Source organism: Vicugna pacos, chromosome 17, assembly GCF_048564905.1.
Source record: "Vicugna pacos chromosome 17, VicPac4, whole genome shotgun sequence".
NCBI classification, from domain to species: domain Eukaryota; kingdom Metazoa; phylum Chordata; class Mammalia; order Artiodactyla; family Camelidae; genus Vicugna; species Vicugna pacos.
This window is the reverse complement of record NC_133003.1, coordinates 30,363,409-30,390,454: the sequence shown is the minus strand read 5'-3', so window position 1 is coordinate 30,390,454 and position 27,046 is coordinate 30,363,409. Positions and strand designations below refer to the sequence as shown.

The following is a 27,046-nucleotide window of genomic DNA, read 5'->3' as shown; positions in this document are numbered from 1 at the left end:
ATTGCTTAGTTTTCATTCATTCTTTTAGAGTCTACATTTATAAAGTCACAGTTCTTAGTGAAGATTTTATAAGAACATTTTCCAAGAGTTTTTTCCAAGAGTTTTTTTTTTTTTTTTTTGAACTGCCAAGTCCGGAGATTTAGGTTGTAGCTTGGTGCTGAAGTAATTGGCTCTCTTAGTCTTGCATTATAAGAAGTTCCCTTTCAGAGTAAGGTGGAGAACCATGGGAGGAACTCTCACACTTTGGTGATTGCTTTAAGGAATAACTTACCTTTTAAAAACATTCGTTGTTCAGCTGTGACTCCCTCCTTCCCTCACCTTGCCGTTTTGAGAATCTCCTCATTATATATCTTCACAATCTTGTTTTCTGAGTCTCTCGTTTTAACTATTTCCTCAAGTACCATCGCTTAATATTATTTTCTTTTCAGTTTATCGACTAGTTGGGGAAGTGATGTACTTGTTAGCCCTGAAGAGTTTCTAAGGAATACAGAAATGATTCAGTCTTAGAATTCAGAGATGATTTAATCTTAGGTAAATGCAGAAATGATTTAATTTTCTACCTGTCAAAGAACTGAAGCATCATGAAACTGGTCTTAGCCAGCTACTTGAAGCAATCTGTGCACTATTTACAGCTGTTATATCACATCAACAGTTCGTGACCAGAGATTAATTCAGAAAGTCTCATTAATATGTTGAGCTAATGACAAGGATGAGAGTTTTTAATGCTGCCTTGAATGCAACATTTGTTGTTTTTTGCTGTAAATGGGATGGATTTAGCCATGAACAAGACTGAACTCCATGATGCTCTGATATTGATAAAGTGGATGTCTTCTAAACTTCTTTTTAAATTATTCCTCCTCTTTCTGGTATTTAACCATATAGATTATAGTTTAGTTCTCCCAATGGGGAATTTTAAAGCAAAAGGACTAAAAGTTTTTTTTCCAAAATAACTGAGAGAACATCAGAAAATAGAATTGCAAATGTATTTCCATTTTGTCATAAAGAAACTTAACATTTTCCCCTGTTACTTAGACATCAGTTTAAATTATGACATTTCTCTTGTTTTGACTAGCACTAGAGAAAGAGAGAGAAATGTTCTGTTACAAGGACCTCATTGCCTGAAATAAATCTGTAAGGATACCTATAAGTTCTCTTACCTCTCTCTTCTTGTGGTCTCCATGGTTCTTCTATTGAGCTGCTTAACAGTGACAACTAAACTTTTCAGCTACTTTTTTGAGCTCTTCCTCTCAAACTGGAGATTAGAGAAAAGTAAGTAAGTTTCACCCCCTCCATCCCCCATAATGGAACCCAAGTTGAGCCAGGAGAGCTTTGTATTTATCATTGATCTATTCATCCATCCAAAAGTACTGTGAAAACTGCAGAAGGCACTTTGAACAATTCCCAGACCTCAAGAAACTCCCCTTATGTTCCTTTTTTACTTTCCCGTCTTTCCTCTCTTTAACCAATTTCCCAAAGAATTTGAGGCTCTTTACTAAATTAAAGGTATTGTGCAAGTAATAAAACAATTACCCATAAGACAGAAATGTGACCGTCTTTACTAGTATATGTTGGTATGTCCATGGAATGAATGAACTAAATTTGTTTGTAGTTTTCCTGGTCCCTAGAGCAGAAAAGGAATTTTTAGCTTATGTAACTTTCCTTGTCCGACCAGAGAAAGCATTACAGTTTTTCCAAGTTGGTAGAATCTCTTTGGGATCAAAACTAAAGGTGGAATTTATTGCTTAGAAAGTAAACATTGACTTTAGTGTGATTTCCAAATAGAGGAATTCAAGTATCAGGAGGAAAGATTGGGGGTACAGATTCCTATCTGTCTTGCTTGTTACTGTGTCCCAGGGCTCAGCACAGTGCTTGGCACACAGTAGGTATTGGATATATAGTTGTTCAATTAAAATGGACCATCCAGTAGACAGTTTTGCACTGACTTGACTTTCAGGAACAATGAAGACGTGCCATAAACTCTATGCCTTTGAATGTTATGTTCTCTTTCCCCAGAAGACAATCCTTCCACCCCTTGTTTTACCTCCTTCTCGTCCTTCTGGTCTCATGTTAAATTCAACTTCCTTTTTTTAGTATCTCTTAGAAGGATCTGCCCCTTTCCTTTAGAGCTCTTTCCTCAGCTGGAAAACATATACGCCCTGTGGGAGCCTTCTGACTAGTGTCTGTCTCCTCTAATAGGTTCCAGAAGGCATGGATCTTGCTTGATTTTGATCACCTTAGTGCCCCAGCCCCTAGCACAGTGTCTGGTGCTTATTAGATACTCAATAAATACTTTGTTAACCGAATGAAAGTCATTAATTACCAACAATGTGCTTTTAATGAACTTTGAATGAAAATGAGGAAAATGGATGAAAATAAAGATTCTGTTAAACATAACAATTATGATGCCAATGACGATGTTTTTAAAAAAGGTGATGGTAACTGCTTCTATGAATTCTAATCTAGTTCCAGGCCCTTTACATAAAATGAGCCCCTTGCAGCTCTATGAGGAAGGCAAAGTTATTATCCCCATTTTACCAATGAGGAAAATGAGCATAAAGGAGATTGATGACTACGATAAAGCCATGCACTTAATTGGTTGGTAGAGCCTGGGATTCAAATGCATGTTCTTAACCACTATGCAGAAATGTTCTCCCTATGCTATGTTGCTAAAGCATCCTCAGGTTTATGATCTGAAGGAACAAATTGATAGTGTCCTCGTGTGTCCTGAATAGTGTGATAAGTTATCTTGTGACAACCCCAAATAGCAACAGTTCGCCATCATTATATTGTGAGGCCTCAGCCGTGTTTCTAGCCAGAGGCAGAAAGTGTAGAACCAGAGGCCATATGATTCTTTATTTTCATTTTCAGGGCACTGGAGTGTAATTTTTTTCCAGCCATACTCTTTGGTGCACAGCCCCCTTGCTGAATGCCCTTTGGTGAGGCTCCGTTTATAAGGAGTTATCACATATTTCATTTGTTCATCTGAACATCAAATGTTTATTGCAGGCCAGAGCAGCCACATGATTATAAGTACTTACTCAGACAAATTAAATGATTCAGTGTAGTAGCTCTGAAAAGTCTAATTTCCACGTGCGGGATCACGTTTATCATCACCCAGATTCAAAGGCACAAAATAGCGCATTTACATCGGTAACTTATTCATAACATGCCCTGTCTACCCTGTTTGTTTTGTTGTTAGAAACCAACCCAAATCCCACCTGTAGGATAACACACACAAAAAGATGATACTTAAATATTAGGGCTGTGGTGGGGCAAAGCAATTGAGGCATATCCAGCATTAAACTGTTGCTCTCTGCCTCCTGGGTGCATTATGTAAAGATGTGGTGATTGCCAGATTTTTCTTTAAGGGTTTGGCTAACTGCTTCTTCAGTGCCTTCGGGTCTCTCAAGGAAGTGTACGTATACGGCATTTTTAAACACAGTACTGACCCAGGAGGAAGCATCGGGTTCTTTTGGGTTTTCACTTCATGATTACTGAACTTTCCTGCAAGCTTTTTTTTTTCTCCACAGATTTTCCCTCCAGGAAGAGAAGGAACATTCATTACAATTCTAGCCTCAGTAAAGAATGACCTCCTTGCCTCAGAGAGGGTCTTTTGGTTATTAGTGGCAAAAAAAAAAAAAAAAAAAGAATGCTCCTAAAGCTAGTTTTTATTTTAAAGCAAAAATTCTAGTTTGGAGGGGGAAAAAAAAATCTAATCTCAAGCCCTAGGACATATAAGGTTAATGGCAAACTTGCTTCAAGGAGAGAAATATAAAAAGCAAAATTGCTAAGTCCGCTGAAGAACTAATCAAGCATATTGTTCCCCTGATTCTATAAAATTACAGTGAGCCCTTTAGAAAGGTTGAAAAGATGTCCATGGTGTGCTCTCAGTTTACTCTGTAAGTGCGCATTCCCTCTTCCCTGTGGTTCCACAGGCGCTGGCATGTGCTGAAGGGGTAGGCTACTGGTTCTCCTGGCTGAGGGCTTAGTGTCTTTCCAAATGACAGATGGTTCCCTCTGCTGGCTGAACTTAAATTCAGTCCTCCCAGCTGAGCCAAGATGGGAGGAATCACCGTCCTTCTCACTGATTATTAAAACATAGTTCTGAGTCTAACCCTTAAAGAAACCAACCCTCTGTGACCAGTTAAGTGTGCATCAGAACTGGTGATGGGCGTCTTTCCTTCCTTCTTCCCTTCCCTCCACCTTTCCTTCCTCCCTCCCTCCTTCCCCTCCCTATCTCCCTCTGTTTTTCCTTCCTTCTTCAGAGAAAAATTTTAAAATACAAATAAGCACAAAAGATAGTATGATAAACATCTGTATTTCTACTTTCGAAAAAGGAGCCTCTGTTTATGTATGTTAGATTTAATTCCAGTTCGTGTGTTTGTTTCTTGTAAAGGAAATTACTGATGAAACCAATACCCTTTTAACCATATCCAATCTTTCCTTTCACTCTCCGCTCTCTCAACTGCCTACACTCTCTCCCCAGAATTCCCTACCATAAATTTAGGATGTATTTAATCAGTCTGTTGTTTATTTTTTTTTTGTACACATAGATGTACCCACAACTAATATGTACTATTATGTTTGTATGTTTAAATTCTTCTTGTTGTTTTTTTAATACAAAATTATTTATGAAACTTATCTATACTGATGATTATAAAACCAACTGATTCCTTTTAACAGCTGAATAATATTCCATCCTATAAAATATAGCACAGATTATTTACCTATTCCCTTTTCAGGGCAACTTTTAGGTCATTTCCAAGTTTTGCTATACAACAAAACAAAACAAAACAAAACAAAACACTGCAATAATCTTTTTGGTAAGTATCTCTGTGTTGCTTGAGCCCAGTGTACCCCACAAGAAGTAAGAGTCTGCAGTGGGATATATGTAGTATTACTCCTGATAAATGCAACAAAATCACTCACTAGAATGATATACCAATTCATGATTCTGCCAGAAGTAAACTAGAGTACTATGCTGTTTTTTCCACATCTTGAACAACACTGAATTTGCCTGTCTTTTTCATGTTTACTATTCTCGTAGAAGAAAAATGGAATTCCATTATTTTAATTTGCATTTTCCTCTTGTGAGGCTGAGCTTTTTTTTGTTTTTTTCTTATATTCGCTGTCCATTGAGATTTTCTCTTTTAACCTGCCATTTTTTTCTATTTGTTTACTCATCTTTTTCTTGATTTTAGGAGTTCCTTAAATACTCTGTTTATTTATTCTCTGACTGTTAAATATATTGCCACTATCTTTGTCTGGTCTGGCAATTTGAGAAGATTATTATCAAGAATTCTGGCATATCTCTCTCCCTGCGGACCACTGCAGATCCTTTTGGATCTACTTTTAAAATATGCAGCAGACAACTGCTCACTTCTCCCTACCCTCTGTGCTATCTGACCAGCACCTTTCTTCGCCAGGGTTACTGCAGGACTCTCTTACGTGGCCATGCCCTTTCAGTGTTTTTTCGAAGAGCTAGAAAGATCTTATTAAATGTACATCAGATCTTATTCCAGCTCTGCTCAGCACTGTCTGCTGGCCTGCAAGTAAAAGACCAAGTTCCTCCAATGGCCCCAGAGTCCAGCACCCTCCAGCTCCCTGTCATGGTTCTGACCTTGTCTCACGTGCTTCACTCTCCCCTCCCTGCTCTAGCCACACTGGCCTCCATACTGTCCTTATAATCCACCAAACATTCTCCTGCCCCAGGCCTTTGCATTTCTGTTCTCTCTGCTTGGAACTTCCTTCATCCAAAGCCATCTTTATGACCGTCTTCACCTCACTGAGGTCCTTCCTGAGCCGTTATCCTCTTGGGTAAGATCTTCATTATCTCTTTCCTTAAAGATGCAACTATTTCTCCAGATTCACTGAGTTTCCTAGGTCTGCTGTAACAAAGTATCACAAACTGGGTGACTTAAGACAATAGAAATTTATTTTCTCACAGTTCTGAAGGCTACATGTCTGAAAATGAAGTCCTACCAGAGCCACACTCCTTGTGTAACCTGCAGGGAAGTCCTTCTTCCTAGTTTCCAGTGCGTTGCCTTCAGTCCTTGGCTTGCAGCTGCATAACTCTAATCTCAGCCTTGGTCATCACATGGCATTCTCCCTGTGTGTCTATTTTCACATGATTGTCTTTTGCAATAGAGGCCCACTCTACTCTGGTGTGACCTTGTTTTAACCAGTTACATCTGTATTGATCTCTTTTCCAAATAAAGTCACATTCCATGGTACTAGGGGTTAGGACTTAAACATTTTTTTTTTTGGCACAGGTGAAAAATTCAACCGATTACACTCATAATCTTTCTCACTCTGTGTTTCTACGGAGCATGCAGTACTTTTTAACCAGTCTTGTATTTTACATATTTATTTTGGTTTACTATCTGTCTCCCTCACCAGAATGCAGGCATTATGAAGGCAGGATTTGGGGCTATTTGTTTACTGCTGGAGAGAACAGTACCTGACACCTTGGTAGGAACTCAATAAATATTTGTTGAATAAATGATTACCTGTTTTCAGTTACTGTGTGAGCAGATCATATAACATGATACAGACCAAAAACCATAAGATAAAGAAAGGAAATAAACCTTTTGTTACCTTTAAACAAAATCCTAGGAAATGAATAGGTGTTTATAATTTTGATACTTTTATTTCAAAGAAGGTCAAGTGAAGGCAAAGCGAAGTAGAAGTCTGAGCAGAGAGAAGCCGATCAGCTGGAGAATTAGTATGTTGTCACTGAGCGATTTATTGGCAGTGGCTCTCCTCTGGTTTCTCTGTCATGTCTCTCCTTTGGAGTTGTCCCTGCATGGGGCATGGGGTTCTCACTTTGCCTGAGCACCTAACATGTGCCATGAAGTAGTCCTTGGTGTTTTATCCTCATTTTAAAAAATTATTCTCTTGATAAATATACCCTTCATATATTATTATACCCGTTTGGCAGAGGTGAAAAGTAAGGTTCAATGAAGTTCAGCTGCTGTATAAGACACAGATAGTAAATACATTACTTGAATTCAAACTCAGGCCAGTAGGGCCAAAAAGCCACGTTCCTTCCATTGTTAGGTTCCCTCAGATTCTCATGGACACTAGAGTTTCAAAGGACAAGATGTAAACTGACCCGCAAAATACTCTTCAGATAAATGCTTCGGCATAGACCACCACAAAACCAGGGAAGTCCTCTTCCTGCTGGACTTGTTGTTGGCCTTATCATTCTAAATTGAAAACCCGAGTGCCAAGACTGGCTGGTTGTGAGGAGGGTCAAAAAATAATGCAGCCAGAACAGCCCAGGATGAGAAATGAGAAGATGAAATGTCAAAGCACCATTCTGCTGCTTCCTTTATGTGATCTTGCAGGAGTCACTGAAGCCACTCTTTAGTCGCGATCTCTCTTGTGCAGGGTAATAACAATACTTTACAGGAATCGCACATGTGCCTTTATTCTGACCTTTTAACAGAACCAATGCAGTCATGCTAGCTCAGTATTCATGGTGAATGTCCCTAATGAAGTTGTATCTAGAAGACATTTGGATCACTGCTGAAATGATCATGTGAATTTCTCGTTCATGGTGTAGGTATCCTAGGACTGCCTGCCTGCCGAGACCTTCTATCAAATCTTCGTGCACCCTGCTGTTGAGCATCCAAGGAAGTGACAGTATTCAGAGAGGTAACGTTTACTTAATTTAAAATTTTTCATAGAGTTCGGTATAACGGACCTACTATGCGCATCTTTGTAATAGTAGTAAGATTCCCACGTATGTATGAAATAGCACTCTTAAAATGGAAAAATTTCAGGGCTCAATTCCCTTGGAGAATTTACCCTCTCCCGACTTCTATTTGTAGCTGCCACTTAAAACTTGGGAGTATAAATATTATGTCAGTTAAATAAAGGAGTGATGACTTCACTTTTTAAAGAAAGCATTACCTTCCTTTCCATGAAATGTAGTTTAACTGTTACCTGATTGACATGCTACTATATTATTCTCCCCCCACCAGGCAGTTACACATGTTTTATAATTTTTATGTATAAAAAATAAGGTTAAACAGTTACAAAGTCAAGTTGTTATGCTTTGCGTGATTTTGAGAATGATCATGAAAAAGAAATGACATTAGCTGTAGCAGGAGGATGCTTCTGATATGAAACATCTCTCCTAAAATGGCAAGGAATTGTTCTTGGTCAGAGGAAGTCCTAGTGGCATACGTTGGGAAGTGAAGAATAAATCTTATAAAAAGAATTGAAGACGGGGCAAAATAATTACTTGTCTTTGTATGTCTCTGAATGGTTTCACTGGATAAGTTGAATATGCATTTAAAAAAATAGCAGTTAAGGAAGGGAAATGTGCTAATGGGGCAAAATTTCCCCAGCATGTTGTCAGTGGACTGTGTTCATTTAACCCCTCCCTGGAACTCACATGTGTATTCCCCTCTCCTATTCTCTCACCCCTTCTCATCTTGACTCCCTTGATAGTTGCTCCCATTCTGAGGTCTCAGTAAACAATTTAGCACATGTAACAGTTATAAATATTGAATGGCCCCATGTCTCAGAGCATAAAGATATTGTATCCTTTTTCTTGCTTTCAGTCAAGACCAAATCTCCTGTTTCCACTTTACATTGTTTGCCTACTTGCTCTTGGCCCTGCCTTCTATTCTCTCATTCCACAGTCACTTGAAACTAATCCATAGGTTTATGCAAAGTTTACAAAGTTGGGCAAGATTGTTGGACTGTGAGACATTGCTGCGTTTTCTAGAACTACTTACCAAATGCAGACTATTCTGGCATGCGTCAGGTATCCTCACTTCTAATGTGCCTGATTTCTGACTGGTGAATCACCTGCCTATCCAGAGAGTTTTTCTGGAAGACATAGAAGGTTTAAGGGTAGTAAATGAAATGAACTGAAATAGAACGCTGGTGTTACATGCCTGTTTACTGTAATCTTGACATGGAATTATTTGATCATTGTGTTATTGTTCTGGTTGGTATTTTTAAGCCCTGAAACAAGGCTCTTTTAAGCACAAACACTGTCAATATAAAGTATATATCTGAAAGAGTGGCATTTTAACATCAGTAATTAGTGGAAGGAGGAATTGTAGACTATAACTTCAAGTTTTCAGATCTCCACTTACTCCTTTTTGGTTAGAAAGATTTCTCTTCTGTCTCCTAATAATAAAAAGCATGTGCTTCATGATTACAAATGCCCATCCTTTGCTGTTTCTTTTCTTTAAAAGGACTAATTCAGATTTCTGCTATTTGCTGTGTGATCTCACTTAACTGCTTTAACCTCTCTGAGCTTTGGTATCTTCCTCCATAATATGAGGCTAATTATAAGAAGTACCTCATAGAATGGCTATGAAGCATTAAATGACAATTTTTATGAAATGATTAGCAAGGTATCCAGCACAGAGAGGCTCTCAAGAAATGGTAAGGATTGTTACTAGAAGAAAACGTGCACTTACGAACTCTGTATTGGTGTTTAAGGATGTTATCTTCAATATTCTGTTTCTCTTAGGATATTACCTATTGCACTTTTCAATGAAGCAAGATATAGAGCTATCTGAGACCAAAAAGACTGAGGTAAAATAAATAACGTGGCAAAGTACCATGTAGATAATCTTTGGTAGTCGTGATCCTGTACAAGCCTCATTGCTTTGAGATTAAATGCTGCCAGTGTAAGAGCCAGATCTGATTGATGTTTTATCATCTTATCATTTAACTTTATGCTGTGCTTTCATTCCAAATCTTCTCATGTATTTGGCAGGATGATCAGGAAAGCTCTATGTCTGATTTAACATTTCTACTTAAAACCGAAACTAAAAATTACCAGATGAGGTAATGAATGGAGGTTGCAGTATGGCTAAGTAAGCTCTGCTGAACCTGACATTTTCATAGATAACAACTGTAAAGTATGGGGGGGAAAATTACTTGAAGGCCCTAGACAGTGAAAATAAGCAGGTAGATTTGGGAAGGGAATTGATATTCAAAACTTGGAGGCAGAGACCAGTGCAGAATGAGCTCCCCATTTTACAGCTTTTAGACTGAGATCATGTTGAAGTTATTGTCACTTGGGGTGGCTAACTCCAGTAGAAAAACCACCGTCTTTTTGGTTCCAAGACCTGAAGAGCAGGGTTCAAGGCAATCACAATCACTGAAAAACAAAGTTAGAATTCTACAAAGGAGGGAGACAGACAGGGAAAGCTCCCAATTCAATGTATGTATACTACTCAAATTTTTGACTGACCTCTGAACCATGGATGCATGGAGCAGATAAAAACTAGGACAGCTAATGATAAAAGAGCTGAGATTTGAGCTGCTACCTAAGAGACAGTTTGTAATTTGGGTATAACCAAATTAATTGCCTGCTGAAACAAATAAATCAGTGCTCTCCAGAGAACCATAATAGATTCTGGAGTCTTCACTCCGTAATATTCACATTCATACATTCATATACCACCCCAAATTGCATAACACATGAAGAGCCAAGAAAATGTGACCCCTTCTGAAGAGAAAAGGCACTCGTCTAAAACTAATTCCAAGATTGTTACCGAAGGCAAGTTTGTGTGCCCACTGCACCTTGAGGCCAAACAAACTGAAACATCAAAGTTTGGAGAAGAGAAAGGTTTATTGCAGGGCCGAGCAAGGAGGATGGGGGTGGCTCATGCCCAAGAAAACCTCGAACTCCCCGAAGGGTTTCAGCAAAGCTTATTTAAAGGCCAGGTAAGGGGGGTGAGTCTTAAGGTACATGATCAGTTCATGCACGATTCTCTGACTGGTTGATGTGGAGGTAACAGGGCTGTCAACACTATCAACCCCTAGGTGCCAGAAGGTCTCAGGGCTACACACTTTCAATCATCAAGTAGTTAATTTCTTCCCTTTGGTGGTGGTTTTAAGCATCTGAAAAACTCAGGAAATATACATGAGATGCTATTATATGGGTACTTCAGAGAGGAGCCACAGCAGAGGATATAGGGGAGAGGTCTGATCCTGGAAGGCCCTACAGGGTCCTGCTCTGTTACAAGATAACCCAGGGGTGGGAATTAGCAAAGATTTTAAAGCAGCTATTATAACCATACTCAATGAGGATAGAAAGATACATTTTCAATGAATAAAAACATAGTAAATAAAAACTATAAAAAAGAGTCAAATGGGAATCTTAGAACTGAAAAATATAGTATTTGAAATAAAAAAAATCACTGAGTGGGCCTAAATCCATTGGTAGAAACAGAGAAAGTTGTCGATGAACCTGAAGATAGAGCAGTAGAAATTTTCCTTCTGAAGAACAGAAAGAAAAAAGATTAAAAAAAAAATACTGAAGAGAAAAAAATGAACAGAGACCCAGGGGCCCACATGACAAAAATAAAAATGTCTAACATACAAGTAATTGGCATCTTTGAAAGAGATGAGAAAGAGAATGGGGCAGGAAAATATTTGAAGAAATAATGACCCCAAGTTTTAAAATTTGGAGAAATACATACATTTACAGATCAAGAAACTCAGCGAACCTCAAACAGGGTAAATTTGAAGCAAACTATACCTAGGCACATCATAGTCAAACTTCTGGACACTGACTATAAGAGAAAATCTTGATAACAGAGAAAAATGTCACGTTACCTTCTGTGAAACAGGACTTTAAATGAGCCCTGCCTTCTCATCAGAAACTATGGAGTCCAGGAAAAGTAAAATGATATTTTTAAAGTATAGAGAGAAAAAAAATCCTATTAACCCAGAAATCTATGTATAGTGAAAATATCCTTTGAGAATGAAGGCAAATTAAAGACATTTTCAGATAAAAGTAAACTAAGAGAATTCATTGCCAACAGACCTACATCACAAGAAATGCTAAAGGAAGTTATTCAGGCTGAAGTGAGATAACACCAGATGGAATCGTAAATCTTCAAGAAGGAATGAAGAATGTCAGAGATTGTAAATATAAAAGAGTATTTTTCATCTCTGTATCTTTAAAATACAGAGGACTTTTTAAAGCCAAATTATAACACTGTCTTGTGGTGTTTATAATGCGCTAGGTGTAGATGTTGTTCATATGACAATTATAACATGAGGAATGGGGGGAGCATGGTAAATGGACTCATACAGTTGCAGGGTTTTCAAATTTTATATGAGGTTGTATGAAGTGAACTCTTAAGTAGACTGTGAAAGGTCAAGAATGTCTATTTTAATGCTTAGAACAACCACTAAAAATCTGGCAAAGTCGAATCCTAAAATTTAATTAAATGATCCCAGAAGAATGCAGAAAGAAAGGAACAGAGAACAAGAAACAGAGGGAGCAAACAGAAAACAGATAATAAAATTGTAGCTCTAAATGCAGCCATATTGTATTAATCATATTTAATTATATTAAATGTTAATGAAATAACTAAAAATCAGAATTTATCAGAATGGATTAAAAACAGAACAACTTTACAGATAAATTTAAAGTAAATTGATGGATGTGGGAGGGAAATTACTCCGTGGTGGAGTGCATGCTTAGCATGCACAGGGTGCTGGGTTCAATCCTAGTACCTCTGTTAAAAAAAAAATTGAAATAAGTAAACCTAATTACCTCCCCCCACCCATAATCAAAAAAAAAAAAAACAAAGAAAAGAAAAGAAAAAAGGTCAGTTAGTATATAAAAATGATAAATTATGTAAAATTGATGGAAAAATATACTATGGAAGCATAAGAAGTCTAGATAAAGTGATTATATTACAGTGTTTCATAATAATAAAAGGGTCATTATATTAAGATAAGAGTTATAAATGATAAAATTTACCTGATAAAATTTTAATGATAAACAAGTTCCTACTGTAAAGCACAGGGAGCTACATTCAATATCTTGCAATAGCCTATAATGAGAAAGATTGTGAAAAGGAATATATATGTATATATAACTGAAACATTCTGCTGTACATTAGAAATTAATGCAACACTGTAAACAGACTATACTTCAATTAAAAAAGAGGAGGAAAAAAGAAAAAAAAACGGGGTAAATATAACATCTAGTTCATAGAAAACTCATTCTTCCTGCCCCTTCTAAAAAAAAGGTGATTTAAAAAAATTCTGATGAGATTACCTGAAGTATTTTTGAGTCTAGAATTTTGTGAGAACTGTCTCAATTGTGAGTCAAGAGACACAGGTGGCTCATCACTGTGAGCTAACAACCATTTCATAAAATTGTGGAATCAAAGCTTAGCACAAGTGAGAAAAAAGCAGAGGTGAAGAGCATAGACATCTGTGTGCCTCATGGCTTGTAAGGTTTTCATTACACATTTTTGTGCACTGCGTGTTTGCTTCATTTACTGCGTTTTACATGTTTTACCGTCTCCCATGATTCAGGATCAGGCTAGGCATTCTCATAATTCAGTCCCTCAGAGTTCATATTTAGTTGGTATGCATCAGAACAGCTATTCAGTCCATTCTGTTTGGTCCCCTTACCATATGAGTTGTTAAATATTTTGAATATCATCCCTGTTCACAGTAGTTATATAAGTTAGAAGTATTTTCTCCATTTGTCAGTGGAAGAATTGTAGGCTCAGAGGTTCAATGTATTGGGCAATATCATATAACTGGGTGGCAGAGCCCGCCTTCAAATCCACATCTGTCTGTTTCTAAAACTTACCTCTCTGCACTATATCATTTCTTCTGAGGAAATATCGCTGATCCGTTGTTATTAGGGTATGCACGTGAGGATCTACACTGCCTTTTTCTGGGCTCCTTGAGGACAAATGGACATCTTAATGGTATATCTGCTACATTCTAGATACAGTCAATGGCTCTGAAACATGAGGAAGCTTGCTGTTTTACATAGAGACAGACCCATGATTTTGGCCCAGTTCTCTGGGTACACTAAGATGTGAATTACTAAGCCTAAAAACTTCACATGTGTGTATTCTTGATAGAGTTCTGTATTTCCGGTGGATACGTTTACATTAAGAATTTAGGGATTGTTGACAACGTTCTGATTTCCATGTGTCCTGTGACGTGACAGGAGGGCAGCAAGTGTGGACTGTCGCCCAGCCTGGGGCAGGATTTTACATCAGCGCATGGAAGGCAGAGGGCTAAGTGACTTCTAAACGATATGTAAGAGTTAGGCATTTGAGTTTTACTGCTTCTGATTAATGGAACTTCACTTCTATCTGAAAGGGTCAATATTTCAGGCTTTTCAAATGTTACTTACTATGTAACTGGATGCTTTTGCAAATACTCTCTCTGAATCTTTACAACAATGTTAAGAAATAGATATTATTCCTATTTGAGAAATAAGGACACTGAAGCTTCCATATTCTCTCCTCTTAAATAGAAGACATTTGCTCCTCTAAGCAATAAGTTATGGCTTTACTGTAACTGCTTGTGAGAATCTTTGTGTAATTCCTGTAGTATACGTGAAGGTCCATGACCTGGAATCAAGTGACACAAATCCTTGTCATTCCTAGCTCCCTTGCTAGCTAGCTAAGTTGTCTCTACCTCATTTGTGATGGTGTATAGCCAATTAAAAATAAGATGAATAAAATTTACATAGAAAAGCAGAAAAAATATCCAACCATCACTATCGCTGATAGAGTGGCAAACACACACTAAGCACAAAAATGCTCTCTGAGTTTTCAGGCAGAGGAAAGAGGGGCACACAGAAAGTTTCATATTCCTGTGGTCAGAAATGTTGAAACATGTCAGAAATTTCTCATGTGATTCGAAGATCGCTTCCTGTGTTTGTGACTTTATAAAATAGGATAATAACACCTACCTTTCAGAATCTTGGGAGGTTGAACTGAGACCACATGGCACATAAATGTTAGTTTGCTGCTGTCCTTATATAACCCCAGTAAAGGTTCATGGTCGAAATCTAAGGACAGGCTCTAGTTAGTTTAGTTAAAATTCCATAGTGTGAACTCTTTGGATCATCTAGTTACTGTTTATGTAAGTATCCTTATGTTGGCAACAACTGTGAGAAACACTTTATAATATTCTCCATACAAGATATTATTGTTCATGTTTCATAAATTGGAAACTGAGCCCCAGAGAAGTGATGTCAGTTGACCAAGGCCACCTACAAGGATTTTAGTCAGAATTTGACCCCCTGTCTCTATATCACCGAAGCCCATGGTTTTCCTACTACATTGTACTGCTTCTAAAATATTGAATGATTTAGCAGTTTTGGTATTATTTCCAAGAACTCTTCCAGTTTATAAAGCAGTGATTGTAAAGAACAGGTACATACTGGGTTAAAATTCATGTGATGTGAAATCACTGAGGGAATCGTTACTCAGAAGGCCCCACATACCCACCGACAACATGCGAGATCCTTTAAATATGTATATTTTGTGTTTGTGTTTTATTTTTTTAAAAAATAAGTTATTCGTCAAGACTTGAGGACTTTGGAGAGTGACAAGAGAATAAGGCCACCCCAGGACCACTAGTGACAACTTTGCCAATACAGTTGGAATGTTTCTGAACTATAAAGCTTATTTAATGAAAAGAGACCCCAAAAACCCTTTTACTAATGTGGAGTGCTCTTTTGTCAGTATGAAATGAGCAAACTGTGTGCCTACCAATTACCATACATAGAGTATATGCTCATTAAATCATGCACTGTGGGTTCCTTCAGGTTGTCAAACTGTTTAATTGAAAAAAAAATGTGTTGCTCTTACGGGAAAGAGGCTGGAATCAAAGGGCTTGGAGAGCTTACTCTTAATATTTTGGAGTTTGCTTTTAAGTACAGCCAGAAATTGTTCCATTTTACAGTTTTGATTAAAGCACTGTTCCTTCTGCATCTTTTTTTTTTTGGCTTTGTTTATAATTCAAATGCTGTAATTATAATGGAGTTGCTTTTGTAATAGAGCTACTAAATCATTCTGCTGGCAGATGGAAACCAGAGTGAAGGGCTTGGTTTTTTGTGCTATAGCTATAAGGCTGGCTTGGGTATGTTAGGCTGAAACACACTGGGTATAAGAGATCTGGATGGGTTTTATTTTTGCTAAATCTTATCACCTCAGTGGATGAATTAATCCTTTTTGACAGCTGACACCCTTAGGCTATCAAGGCCTATGATCATCAGGCTCTGTGATATGTTTATATGGTAGCTCTAAAATTACCAGTGCTCAAGCTCCACCCCAGACCAGGTAAATCAGAATCCTTGAGGGTGACTGTTTTTAAAAGCTCTCTGTGTTATTCAAACGTGAGCCAAGGTTGAGAGAGACTGGCCTAGACTGACTCAAGTGGTCCAGTATTTCAATTCAAGACTGACTCAGCAACTATTATCATCAACCAACCACAAGGCATCAACCAATGACTTATCTACCAATAAACCCTTTAGGATTTCGGAAGGTTAAAAGCTCTGATTTCTGTGTTTCATTTAGATCTATTAAATGAGATTCTTTGTAGACAGGGTCCAGGAATCTCCATGTTTAACCAGAGCCCTAGGTGATTCTTACGCACTAAGGTTTGAGAATTTGCTCAAGAAACAAGATGATCTTTATAAGTGAAGTTGAGTAGAGCTTTAGAACAAAGTGCATCAATCATAGGAAAATCAGGGTAGGCTTTTTTTTTTAAAACAATAGAGATTTTGGTACATTAATTTAGGCTGACTGGTATTGTGCATGGTTATAATAGCATCAGCTTTATTTGTGGGAAACTACCCCCCACTACGCCATCATCACCACTCTGTAGTGCCATGTGAGACTCAAGAATGCACACACACTCCATGGGTTCTTTCACCTTTAGATATCTGGGCCTAATGACTAGGGCCAGTGCATCTTTTCAAGGGCCTAGAAAAATACTGAAAACCAAAAGGAAAAGAAAATTATTTTGGCTTCAAAGTATGGAAGAATTGCAGAATCAGAACAATTAGCTATTTTATGAAATGTCCACAAAATAGAATGTTACGCTATTGCTATTAAGAACTACAATTAGTAATTATAAAGAGCCTGCATTTACAGACATTTTATGAGTTAGCTTTTCTTGCCTCTTAAGAATATCTGAAAGTGCATGATGACTGCTAAGAAATTTTAGCCAGTTTTAAAATTAAATAAGCCAAATGATATGTAACCAAATAATTTCAAATGGCAAAAATACAAAAACCTTCTCAAAGACTCTACATCCAACAGTTGTTCATAGTCTATCAGATATAATGTGGAATTGAGCTTTCCCAAAAAATGTGCCTAGGGTCCGGGAAGGTCATGTGTCCCAGAGTATATACTTAAAAATTAAAGGATGTTTGACTGTCCTGGGCTCCTTTCTCATTGACAAGACCATCAAAATATGCCTAAGCACCCCTACTACACTGAACATTGTTGCTCAACTTTCCTTCTGTAGGGAAAAAAAAAAAAAAGTAGCCAAAAAGATAAGCGAAAAAAACTGAAATATTTTTAGCTACATATCACACTCTTTAAAAGTACATCACTTACATAAAAGTTGGGACTGTTAATGAGCATCAAATGAGACTGACAAGGCAAATTGCACACTATACTTCTTACTCAGAAAATTACCCCTAAGAAATTACGATAATAGTAGTGAAACAACACATGACTAAAATAAAAGACAGAGAAGCAGATACCACTAGGCATTAGGAGTCTCTGAGGTCAGTTGGTAAGAAGAACTAACTGTAGTTTTTCAATTCTCTGTGCTATTTTCGTACTTTGGTTTTGATTACATATTAGGTCCTCAGTTTTAGTATTCTCCTGATCAATGGATTATGATTCCTGCTGCTAACATCTTACTTAAGGTACATCTTCTCCTTTTCTTGGCCCCCTTTTTTGTTTCTTTTGTAAAAGATACCACAGCTGTTTTATTTATTTTTTGGTTTACCTTCCTTTTTGACTGTCTTCTCCCCTCAGAATATAACCTTCGTGAAAACATGAATTATGGTTGTACTTTACCAAATCAATCATGGGGAAGAAAGGGTGGTGACAACAGATCACTTTGTCCTTGCCAGCAGTGATCAGTCAGGAGTGTCATGCTGTTAGGAACAATGTTACAAATGCTTAAGGTCAGGAAATATTTTCAAACATCTTTTGTAAACTTGGATTCTGTAACTCAACGTCAACTAATGAGTGACAAGAAGGAGGCTGTATTCATGTTTCACCTATATCTCTTTTACCCCTTCCAGCATCCAAAAGAGGGGAAAAGCCAAAAGAATCAACTTTTCTATAAATTCTGTGACTTCTGGATGAATAAAATGGTTTAATTGTTCACTTGAAAGTGACTACTTTATACTTCTGGAAAGGGGCCTGAAAATTTCTTGGCAATACTTCAACTGATTAATAATTTAGAATGATGATTGACTGGAGAATGGAAGTAGAGCTAATAGCCTCTCATTTTCCTCTTTATTATTTCAGACAAATTGGTAAGTCATGATGGAGGTGTGGAGTGTTTCTGGGTCAACTGGCTAGAAGCTCTGGATTAAAAATGGAGAGAGATATTTGATCTCTCTAAGGTGTTGACTTCACCCTTAATGGAGCTGGATGACATTGTGATATGTTGCTTCTGATGCTTAGCTGCTCAGTGCTGCTATTACACTCCCCCAAAACGTCTGTGTGAACCGCAGGAAACTCCTACTCTGACTCTGCTGTGTGCCACACCGTGCTAGACACTGGTTAGGGTGAAACAAGGGATCCAACACAATTCTAACCTTAAGAAGTTCAAAATTCTGACAAGAGAGACACATACGTCTATAAATCACTCTTCTACCAGGTAAAAAGTACTAAGTATCTTAAGAGAGGGATAAGAACAAATACCATGGGAGCCGTTCGCTTATGGAATGATGTGAGAAACCTACCTAATAGGGAATTAGTGATTTGAAACAAAGTGAGAAAGTCAAACTATCTTGTACAAGCTGTGGTGCTGGTAACAGCAATTAGAATGAGCAAATGCCTAAGAAAGGAATGCTGGCATGAGTACCTGGTTGAGACTTCCAGGGCTATGTAAAGCTCTGTGTCTGCCTTCAGAAAGACAGGATTTGGGTAAACTGTATCCTAGAAGGACTGAAGTGAGCATCATCCTAGAAAAATGCACAGGGGTTTGCCCGCTGGACGTTTCTGCTGCTTCCTGAGAGAGACCGTGGCCAGCGAGGAGGAGCCAGTGTTACTGCAGCTATTGCCTGGGGTGCTGATGTCTTCTCCTATCTCTAAGGGAGGAGTGGCTGGACCCTCCCCAACCTAAATCCCACAAATTCTGAAGAAAGGTGGGTTTCTCATCTAAATAAGACAGTGTGTATTTGAGTGCCAATTCTGATTCCACTGGTTCAATTTTTTGCTAACATAACCAGGACCTGAATGGAAAGACTCCCCTTAAGGAGCAATGAATTGTATGTCCTTTTCCTGATTCCCTCTGCCCTACTCCCCCCCCCACCCCCCATCTCCCATGGATTTAAGTAATTTCCAGAATATTCATTTTTTTAGTATTTGTATATGTTATTGGTAATTAAGGTTAAATGAGGTCGTAAGAGTGAGGCCCTAATCCAGTGGGACTAGTGTTCTCATAAAAAGAAGAAAAGACACCAGAGATGCACCCACACAGAGCAGAGATCACGTGCACACAGGAAGGTGGCCTGCTGCAAGCCGGGGAGAGAGGCCTCAGGGGAAACCAGATCTGCTGATCTCCTCGATCTTGGACTTTCAGCCTCTAGAATTGTTGAGAAGTACATTTCCGTGGTTTAAGCCATTCAGTCCATGCTGCTTTGTTATGGCAGCCCTTGAAGACTAATACGGTTGCTGACAAATCCTCCTGGGGGTTTGATTTGTGAGCCTAAGTCAATAACAAATTAAATGGACCTCTCAATCTGGGCCAAAGCAGCTATGCAAGGTCTTAAGGAATGATTCTCCTGTCTCTCTCATCAAGTGTCTAGCGTAACCATGGTATAAAGCTACTCATTTACGGGGAGCAAATTTTTCCCTCAGACTCCTAATATTTCTCTCAACAAATATTCACGGAGTACCTACTATGTGCCAGTTACAGATTATGATCAGAAGGAGCTCTCAGTCTACAAGAGGAAATGTAGTAGGCACATAAGATGCCGTGTTTTATGTGCCTATTTATGTTTCCTGTCATAAAATACTGTCACGTGTTTGCAGGAATGCCTCGAGCATGCCAAGAGTGAAAGGATCCTTTGCAAGTGGATGGCAGGGAAGACTCCTGGTGGTGACACTGAAGGAAGGCTTTGGAGGATGGATAGGATTTGGTCATGCAGTGTTGACCGATGAGGGAAGGACAGCTGAGGAGAGGAAGGAATAAGCAAAGGCTTAGAGGTAGTAACCCTGGGAAGTTTGTGGGGAGCTATGCACTTTGATTAACATGTAGAATATGCAAAAGGAAATTTCCCTTCATAAGGCTGACCTGTCTCAGACTCAGAGACTTCCTTCATAAAGGCATGATGATATGTCTGGCACTGTCCTTCGTACATCATTACATTAACTCATTCACACTCATAATAACCCTACAAGGTAGGTGCTAGTATTATCTCAGTCTATAGATGGAGAAACTGAGGCATAGATGGATTAGGTAACTTGTCAATTACTAGTAAACAGTAGAGGTGGGATTTGAACCTAGGCATCCTGGCTCCAGATTTCTTGCTTATATAAAGGCAGCTTGAGCACCTAATTGGATACCCATAATTTGCAAATGGGGCAAGATGCATAGCTTTGAGATAGTGGGCAACTTGTCCTATTTCCTTGAGCAAAGGAAGGGCAGAGCCACTGTCTTTAATGACCATGAGGGCATTGCAGTGCCCTTGGCCACCTTCCTCTAAGTTAGCCATGTTTGCAGCCATTCGTGGAAATAAATCGTCGGTACAGGGGAACAAAAGTGTTTTTCAGGCGATTTGCTGCCGTGGTTAGCCTAGGACATGGTTATGAAAGGAGCTTTTCTGCATCTGCTGCCTTCCGGGGTTACATTCTTAGTGAATCCACGGCCTCAAAATGGAGCTTGTTAGTTGCGTGTCATCCGAGGGTGGCAATGAGTTGCATGTGTTTGGTTGGGTGCCAGCTCCCAGGGTGCCAGACCTCAGTGGGGGAGCCACTGTTTGTCATGAATTAGTCTTTAAATAAAAGCAAGTTTTTAAAATGGAGCATGCTAATTTGGGTTTTGCTAACCCCCTCTGAAGAAGGCTTGTCCTGTTCAGTGCCAGCTGGCTGAGTTGGCATTCAGTGAGCAACTGGGTCCCTACCAAAAATCACATTGCTTCCTCCTCCCACGTTGAGAGCAAAATGGCAGCAAGGAGCTGGTTGGCCCAGAGAAACAAGGTGAAACTAGGGGCAGGGACAGCACAGTGATCGGACGATTAAGAGGAATTGAACTGACTTGGTGCACTCGTGTCTCTCACCGCCTTAGAAGGGGAAATCTGCCCCTCTCTTTCCCTACTCACACTATCCTCAGCCACCCATTCAGTGACTTTCTGCATAAAAGGCTTCCTCATCCAATTGCTTATACACTGCACCTTTTATACTCTTCCAAGTCATACTTAAGGGATTATCACTGCAGCTTTTAACTTCCCCCCAGAAAGAGCTGAATGAGCGTGAATGGGGCGGAAGAGTCTTCAGTGAGAAAGCGTCCCCCACCCCAAAATACTCACAAAACCCCTAATCACGATGTAAGAATGCCATCCTGTTTTTGGCGGCGGCTGGCTACAAATGCGCTAATTAACGATGACTATACGTATAGGCGGTAATTACAGGACACACACACACAACCCTTGGATAGATTGCGGTGCAGCAGCAACGGGCCCTGGTTGCCTTACAGTGATGCTGTAATACATGAAGAATCCACCGATCAAGGGATCAAGGTTTTGATTCTTGAAACTCAGCACTTAGCTCAGTAAGTGCTAATTGGGAGATTTGTTTCCTTAAACTTTCCAGGTGTATAATCTGATCCTGAGAAATGGTGACTGTCATGCAATCAACAGTTGAAAACAGAAACTCTTCTTTTTAATTATCTATTTCGGTTTTGTTTTGCAAACATCCCTTTGTCTTCAAATAGGTTTGCTCGGTATTGGGAGAGGAGCCTTGTACAAAGGCAAGACAGAAAAGGAATTTAAATAAGCTTTACATTTGTTCTGAAGATTCAGGAAAGATGGAAGCTTTTTCTCAATATGAATGTATTTGTGCAATAGATTGCTGAGAAAAATGAGTCGTCCTGGTTACTAACGTAGTGTACATTAAATTTCCTGGAGTGAGGATTTTTTTTTCCAACCTGTTTATTTGATGCCACTGCCTCTGTTCCTCTGAATGCAGCATATTAAGTTTACTAATAAACTGACACCCCATCAGTTTAGAGACTTGGCCGGAAAGCCTTCCTGACAGGACAGGAATTTGTTTATTTACAAACGCTGAAGCAAATTTGACAGTGAAGGATATTTTGAATATTTGAGTACCCTAAATAGTTATAATGGGGATCTTATTTTTTTCAGGGCAATTACATTTTGCCGTTTCTTTAAATGCTCATTTAATATTTTGGATCTCGGCAGGACAGTGTGTTGCTTTTAAGAATAAGAGCCCATAATGAGCCCATGCACCTTTAATTTATGATGCATCTGACAGGATTGTGGTGAATCTGATAGGGGATGCATGTGATTATGTCTGCAAGCTGGAAATAAACCAGCTGGTATTTGTTCTGAAAACATTCCGAGAACACCCTCCTGTTAATGACCCATGGCTTGATCCAGCATCTGGTAAACTAATATATTGTCATTTTTACCATGAAAGTCAGCACAAATCATTAATGATTCTAGCAGCCATTTATGTTCTTCTCCTGTCTAGAATATGCCAATTACCATGAAATTATTCCTATTAGCGACTTGATTGAATGATAGTAACCTGACTGTAACTTGTTGGTAGAAATTCTCTCATAATGACAATAATGAACTATGCATTTGAGTCCTTACTGAGCTCTGTTAAACAGGAAGGTTGAATATTATATGTTTCCAACCATCATGAACAATACTTCTTAATGACTATGTGAATTGAAGGAAATGTGCTATCTGGCAGATTTGTTTCCATGTGGGAACTTATCATTTTTGTTTAGTTTGTTGGGGGAAGGAATCACCATTTCCCGTTAAAAATGGTGTTCAGGGACCACTTTGCAGTATGCACACATTATGATCAACACCAGTATATAAAGCCTAGTAGAGTTCATCATTGCTCTCATTATAGACAACTCTGAATTTTTAAATGAAATACTCCACATCTAATCATCACAGAGAATGAAATAGTGTCATCAATGCCAGTGACTCAGAAAAATACAGAGAGCTTGATACTGCCATGAGATTGAGAAGTTAATTATCCTTTTTCTCTTACCTAATCTTGATCTGTAAGGCCATATGACCCGACTAACTGAATATGTGTAACAGGCAGATAGTCCGAGGTATCTAAATGGAGCCATAGAAAGGACAGCTACAGCTCCATGAACATTCCTGGTAGGACATTTACACAAGAGTAGGACAGATAAGCCATATTCTCCAAAGGTCTAAGTAACCTAATTAATGTATCGTACACTTCTTGTGGCCCACCTCATATCCTTTTGCCTCACTTTTTACTCAGGGCATTGCTGTGGAAACCAGCGTAGGGCAGGTATTTAGGACTGGAAGTGTAAGAGAGTTATTAAACCATGGAATAAGCCCTGGCTGTTGAGGGATTAGAGCTGTTGAAGAAAGACTATCCTCCTCCATGCTTTGTTCAAACAATTCTGAAGCACATTGTACATAAACATCTGAAGCATGTAAGGTTTCTCAGCGAGTTCCAGCCTGACTGAGCCCCAGTTGCCCACAGTGGTGGTCAACTTGGGAATATACCCTTATATTGGATTTCCCTCCACAGGGGATGCTATTGGTGCCCCACCAAGGTCAGCACACCATGCCTCAGCTGCTTAGCATGTTGGATGCTAAGGTCTCACAGATGAAACCTTCTTAAGAGAATTACCTTCCACTGAGGGGAGCCACCTTCCCCAGAAATACTCACGAGGTTTCTCAACGTTTGACAAAGGGCAGTCCACAGCCAGTGACTAACTGAAGCTGTCAGAGTGGGACGATCCTATAGTGCCGTTCATACTCCAGAGCTCCTTATAGGCTTGGGACAAGGCTAGACAGTTTTTCTTGGCTTTTTCATCCCGTTCTCTCATTTCCTCACAGCTTTCTCCTGAGGGCACCCCTTCCATCAATCACTTGCACAAGAACGCCCATCTCAGGCTCTACCTCTAGGGAATCTGATTTAAGACACCTTTCTTCCCTGTTCCACTCTCTCTAGTCCCCCAATCCTACTTTCTAGGGTCTTTTCCCCAAATAAGCTGCCAGGCAAGCCTGTAAGCCTTTGTTTCAGGCTCTGCTTCCCAGGGTGAGGTGTTGGAGCGGGTAGGGAACCCAGCCTGTTACAATGAATGATATCAGTATGTTTTGGGGCTTTACTCTGTGCTGCTCACTTAAGTGCACGTGGTCCCTGCTAAGGACCCAACTGAGGGAATTTAGCTTTAGAAAGAATTAGACACCAAAAGATTATACTAGAGTGAACGATTCAGAGAATACATGCAAAGGTTGAGAGACCTATTATGTGGGGCCAAAGAGGAGATCAAAGACTTGTGGGAAGGGTACTTGAATCCATGAGAGAAACAAGTGGAAACCAGAGAGAGGTGGTGGAGGGAAATACAGCTTGGAGAGACGTCATGAATAAAGACTCTTGAGTGCCCTTGAAAGTCATTAGTTCAAGGGACCCTGGCACTGCCGTCCCTGCAGGAATATAGGGAGTTGGATATGTTCAGAGTGTACTTTTATTTGTTTGTTCCATAGATATCTTTTCAATAATTACCACTTCCAGGCATTATGGTGGGCAATGGAAGTGATAAAATAGAAATTATCCATGCTCGAAATGAACTTGCGAGAGAGCAAATACACAAGCAAACAGTTAAACACATATAATTACCATTTTCTTCCCCTGGGGCTCTGAAGGAAATGAACAGGGTGCAGTGACAGAAAATAACAAGGGTCCCCTATGTTAGTTAGATCAGGTGCACAAGGAAGTCATCCCTGAGAAGATGATGTTTAAGCAGAGCTCTAAAGAGTGGAAAGAGGTCAGTACTGCCAAAGGAGGAACATGGCAGCCAGAGGGATGGCATATTCAAAGGTCCTGGGACAAGAAATATCTCAGTGTACTAGAGGTACCGAAAAAACAAACAAACAAAAACAAATCAAAACAAAAAAACAACCATGTAGCTGTGTAGTACTGGATAAGGAAAGGAGTGCACAGATAAAGTTGGAAGGTAGGGAGGAGCAGGATTTTAGGAGGCATCTTATGATATTGTATCATGAATATAATGGAAAGCAACTGAAAGGCTTTAAGGACAGCAGTGATAGTTTCCAATTTTGGTTGTAAAAATACGACTATTGGGTGGAAAATAGATTGGAGTAGGGGACAAGAATAGATGTGGGGAGACCAATAATAAAAAGGCTGTTGCAGTAGTCCATGTGAGAAATGATGGTCGTCTGGTCTACAGTAGGGTCAATCGATGTGAACTAGAATTTACTAGAATGTAATTCAAGCCAGCAGGGACTTACTCCCATGATCACTGCTGTATCCAGTACTACCCCTGAGGTGTGTGGGGCTCCAGGCAAGAGTACAAGTGGAGGACACATACCATCTGTCTAAATATTGAAAAGTTATAAATCCAGCTAATAAGCTGTTAAAGAAATGTTTTTTAATCCCTCTACCATGACAATATAACTTTTTAACAACAGAATCCAGACGTATAGGTAAAACTCTACTTTTTAATATGACTGAAAATTGGCAAAATATCAAAGATGACTGAATTTGACCACTATTGCATATGTTCTGTTGTTAGGGATGGTATTTACATGCATTTTTTAAAGGCAGAAATAATTTGTAAATTATTGCACATTTATTCCAAAGAAGTTATTTTCCTTATCTTTGTTTCAGTAAAATAAATACAGCATTATAAACAAGATGTTTTTTTAAATTGTTTTCATAATTATGTCCACTGAAGGTGATGATCTAATGCAAGAGAACTAAGACCTTGGGACAAAGTTTGGCCACTCTCCTTCATTTACATATTACCCATGGTTCCTTTTGTGCTACAATGGCAGAAATGAGCAGTTGCAACCATCCAAAATGTTTACTATCTGGTCCTTTACAGAAAAATTTACTGACCCTGAGCTAAAGAATTAAAAACTAAACTGCATTTGTATCCACAGTGTATAAAATTTGAATTTATTTTTATTCATCATCTAAATTCACTATAAAAATTAGAAAGGTTATTTTTGAATTTTGTAGAAAGTTACATCTTTTGTAAAATATTCAAAATTATTTGTTACAGTTAAAAGGCAAAATGTAGGGAATATTAACTAATATAAACATTTGAAGTCAATTTAATTATACCAAATTTAAATTTTTTTCATTTTTTGACATTTTAGTTAACTCATTAAATATTTTTATAAAAATAAATCAGTTTCCAGTTTTATGTCCAATGTTGATCTAGCTATAATCTGTTATCTAGTATCAATGTAAAGAACTGATACCAGATTTTATACATGTTATGTTTTGACCTACATATATTAAAATTTTAGGAGAGTGCAGATTATTTAATATTGCAAAATGTGCCTAAGCCACTATGTGCTGCTGGAATTTGTGAGACCTCTGAAACTGGAAAATGGCACCAAAAGATTCTGATGAAGAAGACAAAAGATGTATAGCACTACTGGGAACTGAGTATTTTTTTAATGCAAGAATCTGTTCCACGCATGCTATCTGAGAGGAGAGATCTGACAAATTAATTTGTCTTTCTCTCACTTAAACCCCACTGCTTGAATCCTGTCTTGTGCACCTCTGTTGCCTGCAGTTTGTAGTTGAACTGCCTACAACTCACAACTCCTTCTGATGTCAGACCAGTCAACTTTTCTTCACTAACATCAAGCAAGAGAGGTTGAGAAGCATTTCCCTGGGCATTAGACTGCGTTAGGCACAAGAGTAGAAGTTGTGAGTTGTGTTGTACAAGAGCCAAATACCAAATCCTGAGTAACAGAGGCCTGATGTGCTTTCTCATACTTTTTGGTGGAGATATGCTTGTGATATAACCT

General features: G+C 38.7%; 1 protein-coding gene and 1 long non-coding RNA gene across 7 annotated transcripts in view; one reads left to right on the top strand and one right to left on the bottom strand.

Moving 5' to 3' along the window:
• The window catches only part of FHIT (fragile histidine triad diadenosine triphosphatase), a 1,244,593-nt gene that overhangs the window by 341,029 nt on the left and 876,518 nt on the right, over positions 1–27,046 (top strand). For all 6 annotated transcript variants that reach the window (XM_072941591.1, XM_015236553.3, XM_031686352.2 and 3 more), the window contains one exon: positions 7,568–7,659. The gene's annotated coding sequence lies outside the window, so the exon portion shown is untranslated. The remainder of the gene's footprint in view (positions 1–7,567; positions 7,660–27,046) is intronic.
• On the bottom strand, positions 294–13,832 carry LOC140686780 (uncharacterized). The gene is made up of 4 exons (XR_012060693.1): positions 13,604–13,832; positions 8,751–8,844; positions 1,158–1,252; positions 294–477 (listed from the first exon to the last, which is right to left on the bottom strand). It is a non-coding gene; the product is annotated as an uncharacterized lncRNA (long non-coding RNA).